Below are 6,330 nucleotides of genomic sequence, written 5' to 3' on the forward strand. Positions count from 1 at the left end.
AAAATGCATGTTTTACATTTTATTTCCTATATTTCAAACAAAAGCTTACAAACACTAAGTGATATGATGAGAAACAGAGATCACTGAGCGCTTTCCGTAGCAAGGACTTCACAAGTCGAGGGCCTGACCCCGAGACTTGTTTAAGTGTGCAAGAAGCTGAGATCACTTTAATTGGGATCTGCTCATCTGCTTAAACACCACCAAGTCTTTGCCATATTGAGTACAAAAGGTGGAAATAAATGCCCAGAAAATTCCATTTCACCTTTGTAAAATGACAGAAACAAGAAAAAATACTCCCCTACATGGTCTACGAAATGTTTTTTTAAAAAACCAAACACCACAGTTAATAGCATTACTTCTACAGAAGGCTTCCTTTGTAACTCAAGTCATCAGCAGGGAAAAGGAACAAGAGCTACTTACATTTTGATAATTTGCATGTTGAATACTCCCTATGAGTAAAAAATGTCTCACTGCAAGTCTGATTTCATCAGTGCTCCATGTGAACAACGAAAATTCACACAGAGCAAAATCTGCAGAGATTTGGGAAAGGACAGAATGTGAGAACTGACGTCAGTCTGACCAATGAACGAACCACCTGTGTCCAGGCTGAGCCAGACAACACAGACTGACTTGGGAAAGTGAAGACACAATTGAAACGCATCGTGGAAATCCTAACGTAGTCCTGATGCTTGCTAAGAAATAAACTAACTGCAATTTCCCTCTTACTTAAGTGCCACTGTAACAGAAATGTTGTTTCAGTGGTTTCATGTTATCATTATGGAAATACGAGTACTGATTTTTAAAACATTTTATCCATTGCATCCTGCTCTGTGTGCTGCTGTTCAGTGATAAAGCACAACTTGTTTTTCTTCCAATCAGCCATTGCTGAAGACTTAAACAAAATCAATCCCTTACCAAGTTGCACTGCAAAATAGAACCCCACCAAAAAAAGTCTCTCTGAAGGCTGAAAGAGAATGAGTATGTATTGAAAACAGAGAAGTATTTTCTATGACTGCCGTTATTTATTCATTTATTTTTAACAGGTATCATATGTTCAATTAACTATTCACTGACAGAGTTCTACACACCAAATGAGAAAAGGTAAAGGGAGTAATGTAAAGGCCAGAAAATTCATGGAATATGTCAGTACTGAAACAAAAATACTAAATTCAGGTTGAGTTTAGAAAAAAGCTGAAGTCCATGAAATTCACAACCTGCTTACGTGAGGCTTAGTTTGGGCAAAGAAATTAGAACTAGGAAGCTCTGGATTAGCAAAGGAATGAAAAACTTTTAACACCTAGAATGGTACGAATACATGGCTACACATCTGTACATATATACATACACTACACACTTTCTATACACTGTACAGAATATATTTAGACAGGTAGGTATAAACATATACATTCATAGACACATACATACAACTATGTACATATGCATTAGCTGCTCGAAGGAGTTTTAGAATTGAACATGTTGAAATGCACAGTGGTGGGAGGCACAAAATAAAGATATGTAAAAATCTACCAAACCCTTTCAAAAGAAGGCAGATGGACATGGATTTAACAATAACAATCCATTGTCAAAGCATTCACGTAATGCAGAGGATAAAACAGGCTGTGAGAATTATGGAACATGATGACAGTATTACCTGTGATGAACTTAGCATGACTTCACAACTAAAAGTTCAGTAACAAGGTAATTCTGGGGTTCGACATTTTCCAAGTCTAATATGTTTAGACTTAGAGCATTTAAACTTTGTGAAGAATTTTACTTTAACTTGCAACCTCAGTTTAAATAATGCTCTCATTTTTTTTGCACATCTAATTTCTCACATAATGTTGATAAAATTGACTGCAGTAGAAGTAAGGTTGTAGCATTATCTAACAAGAGAGGCTGCAGCATGTTTCATCAAACAATAAGCCTGAACTTAGTTCAGGAGAATTTACTGCAAAAATGGCCCAGCAACTTTAGAACCAAAAGGTGCAAGTAGTAATTTTTTCCTTTTCTGCCCTTTGCCATGCCCTCTTGGTAATTTCTCATATAAAACTGTTTTTAAATCTCATTTTTTGTTATGCAAGACCCAGCTGATGCTGGTGATCTGTCCTCCCTCTGTCCCTCTCTTGGGGAGCACAGCCTGGCTCTGCTGGCTCTCCCTGGGTGTCTGGAGGCAGCAGGACCGTGCCCGTGCCCAGAGCACGCCACCGCTTCCATCAGTGCGGAAAACTGCTGGGACAGATGGCAGCCAACTTGGTGTTTGCCTGGTATTTTGCTTTTTCTTTTATGGCCAAGAGTAGGTGAAGAAGAACCAACCTACCCTGCCTTTGCACTCTAAAGAGTAACTGGAAGAGAGGGATTTCAAATAACAAAACAACTTTTTTTTTTCCTTTACCTTTTCCTGTAGGTATTTGCTGGTGCCAGTTCTGCTGCTCACACCAACCAGGTCAAGCAGGGCCCCTGCCTGGTGCTGTCGCTGCAGAAAGCGGCTTTGATCACTGCTCTGGCAGTGTCCTCGGCCCAAGAATTTCCAGTTCCCTTTTTCCTGGCTAAACTGCGTTCCTGATACCCTTGGTACTCAAGCTATTTGGTGCTTTTAAAAAATTATTCCTTACTAAGTAAACAGCAGGTAATCAGGGAAGAATCCTAACTACCCTCTTCATTTCAACGTGCAGGAAAATGTACTGACATCTCCAGCACCCTGGATGAAATCCTTCAGGAATCTGAATATCCTGTGCTATATACAACGCTGAAAACACTGAAGTATTTTACAGCCTCTGCCAAAGAAGAAACAGAGTCAGGAAACGGCTCTGGCCTGAGACCATCAGCCCCGAGTCGTTTTCCCATCGCTCCTCGGTTCGTGCTCCTGGCCATGGGACACTGTCGGGGTGTGCAGAGCCAGCAGCGTGCGGCACGGCACCCCCTGTCAGCGCTGCCTCCGTGGCGAAAAGCTACTTGGTGAATGATACCAAGCAGTCAGTGGTGACCAACAAGAATTTCTTGCCCCAGAGTTCTCTGAAAGCTAAGTTTCCTTAATAACCCAGCATTTTAAGGCAGCTGAAATAAAGGCTTGTATGATCTCTTCAAATGATCTCTTCTTGGAGATTATTTCTTTCTCTTTTAACACTTTCATGCCAAAGTAGCTCCACTGGCACCAAAAGCATTGTATCTAATCGACAAACAATGCAAATAGGCAGAGAAAGATGACTTTTGCACGTGGCCTTAATTCTGTGTCTCTTTAGTCCAATGTAAGTAAATTAGGGAAAGCAGTGTACCTTCTTGCCCTTGTCACAAATGCAATAAAATCATTATTACAAAGTTAATGCAAAATGCTCCTACATAGTTACTGATCATTGTTCTTTTCATGTGCAAGATACAAATCCATTTCCTTCTCAGAAGAGTCGGAAAACAAGTGAAGCACATGGAGAATGGACATTATTGCCTCATTATAATTCCCTGCACGCCCTGGGTTCAGTCAGCACAGAACTCTAACATTTGTCTGAATGAATTACTACCGATATACACATGTACTCAAGTTCAGATAGATCTGATCAGATAAGTTTATCACCACTTATACTGCGGTAAAATATTTTCATTTAAAGAGCAGTAGAAACAGGGCCTTGAAAATTCTGGAGTGAATTTTTAGGCACTAAGAAGAGCTTCAGTGAGATGTCACTTTTCTTAGAAACACTTTCAGACTGTGATCCCTCGACTCCTTGTCGAGCTTGGCATTGAAATTTGGCCTTTATGAAAACAAGCTATTTCCACACTTAAAATAAAAAAATAGGTTTTCAGTAATTGTCACAATAATAAAGAACTCTCCTGTGCCATATTCAAAAGCAGAAGTTTGCACTTGAAAGAAGAAACAAAATGAAACTAATTTAAAAGTAAAGCTAGTAAGATGAGCTCTCACCAATACCCAAAGGGAGGGTGCAAAGCAGGCGGAGCCAGGCTCTTCCCAGTGATGGGACCAGAGGCCATGGGCACAAACTGAAACACAGGAGTTTCCCTTGAGCACCAGGAAATGCTTTTTCACTTGGGGGGGTCATTGAGCACTGCACAGGCTGCCCAGGGAGGCTGTGGAATCTCCATCCTTGGAGATACTCAGCACCGCCTCCACATGGTCCAGGGCACTTGGCTCTGGGTGGCCCTGCCTGAGCAGGGGGTGGACCAGATGACCCCCAAGAGGGCCCTTTCAGCCTCAACCCGCCTGTGACTCTGTGTTTACACTTGAAATGTAGCACAAAGGGGCCTCACTGCACTGCAGAAGATGGTTTATAGTTCTATAAGGCAGGGTTTTAAGTGATTCCTTCCAGTGTTTCTCCATCAAATTTTTGGCTCATTTTTATGACAGCCTTTCACAGCAGCATCTGAGAAGTAAGTGTTAGGTTATTCATCACATCTACCTTATTATTTATAGCTAATACTCAAATATGGGAAGCATTTTAGATTCCGAGTATTTCTTAAGCTCTAGGATCTACCATCTGCTGTCCAAATTTCTACAATCCACACTGTTAGTCTTGGAATCAAAATAATATAGAGTTAGAGAAAGTACTTTCTGTTACTGGCATAAGGGCTAAATTAGCTTGGTTCTGACTAATGCAAGCCAGCAAATCATGCTGATCATGCTACACAGAGACGTGATAGCGTCTAGGTGATAATATCAAAATTTTAAGTATGGACCTGCTTCATTTCATCTCTTAAATTCATGCGCCCCTAGCTATGGATTGCATTGTTGTTACTTCATTTACACAATTTAGTATTTTATCCCTAAAGTCCAGGGAACTATTTGCAGAGTAAGTGACTACCAGAGGTGCATCAAGGATAGCATTATGTGGCTTTGCATTTGCAGGGAGTATGGTTAGTCTGTAAACAGAGCTGCACAATATTTACCATTTTGATTTACAGATGTAAGAAATGCCTACATTTAAAGTTTTATTTCACGTGATCCCTCCGTTCCCAGAAGTCTGTAGCTTGTTTCCTGAACTAAGAAAAATTAGGAAGAGAATTTTTTTTCACAGAAAATCGTGCCCTTTTACTTGAAAAATGGGAAGTTGAAATTATGTTTGTCATGAAAAAGCCAGCTGGTACGTATTCAAATTTAGAAAAAAGATTCCAATGGCTAGTTTTTGTGCTAAGGGATATTTGATTTGTCATTAACAATGCTTATTTATCTGCTTAAACGATTTTTACAAAACAGTGAAAGCAAATTAAACTACAAAAAATATCACAATAGTTCAATACATACTGATTTTAGAACAATGACATAACCCAATAAAATATTAAATTTTAACAGAAATGGCCACAATTCTTTCCAAGGTAGCTACTTTTCTGATGATGTTAATATCACAATTAATTTTTAAGTTGCATACCCTTAAAACAGGGACTTTGCATTGGAAGTGTTGACACAATCACATGAGAAGTTACACTAAAATAAAACAGCTGGAACAAAATCCTGCATTCCAGTACCTGCCATCGCATTGAAATATGACAATTTCATTTGCTGTAGCAAAAGCTGAGAGAAATGAAAGTACAATATTACAACTCTCTGTATACTGGACTCTTTGTAGCACACTTTTGAGAAAAGGAGACTCTGGATGCTGTAACCATGGTCACTCAAGAAGACTTGAATGCACCCAGACACTACAATCAATTGCCTTCTGAGTCGCAATGCGTGCTACAAACGTGAGCCTCCTCACAAGGATGAAGCATACCAGGACAAGAGTTTTTATTACATCAGAAGCCTCATCTAGAGCTGCTTAAGGTCTTTTGGCTACAATTCAGCCCCTTAAAAGACATGCACCCCAACCTAGTTGGCATTTCTAAATAAAAGAAATAAGAGAAGAAAAAACGGAAGTGCTGAATTTGTCATTAGATTTTTGTGACATAAAAATATGCAAGTAGATAATGCCTCTACCAGTTAAAATAATTGAGGCCTCTAATGAGCCAGGATTAGATGAAGGTATTAATTGCCATTACTTTTTAAAAAATTTTGATTGTTTAAAGTATTTAATGTCAGTAATAATAAATTATGCTAAAATGAAAGCAACGCTAGCAGCTAATGGCCAATGCTAAAAAACATGTTGATTGCTCATCACTCTAGACAATTAAAAAGCAGTTAGTTTTATAACTCCATGGTATATCAGTCATTAACTGCGACTGTACATGATTGAATGTAAATCCTAACTATATTTCAGTTTCAAACTGAGTCATAGGAAGGTTGAGAGCACTGCAACACTGGGAATGCTCAGACAGGGAAAGGGAGGTAAGTGGAGAGAAGTAAAGTAAGAGCTTTGTAACATGCTCTTGCAGACAGCCAGAGGTTCTGCACAT

Source organism: Mesitornis unicolor, unplaced genomic scaffold (assembly GCF_000695765.1).
Source record: "Mesitornis unicolor isolate BGI_N332 unplaced genomic scaffold, ASM69576v1 scaffold31086, whole genome shotgun sequence".
NCBI classification, from domain to species: Eukaryota; Metazoa; Chordata; class Aves; order Mesitornithiformes; family Mesitornithidae; genus Mesitornis; species Mesitornis unicolor.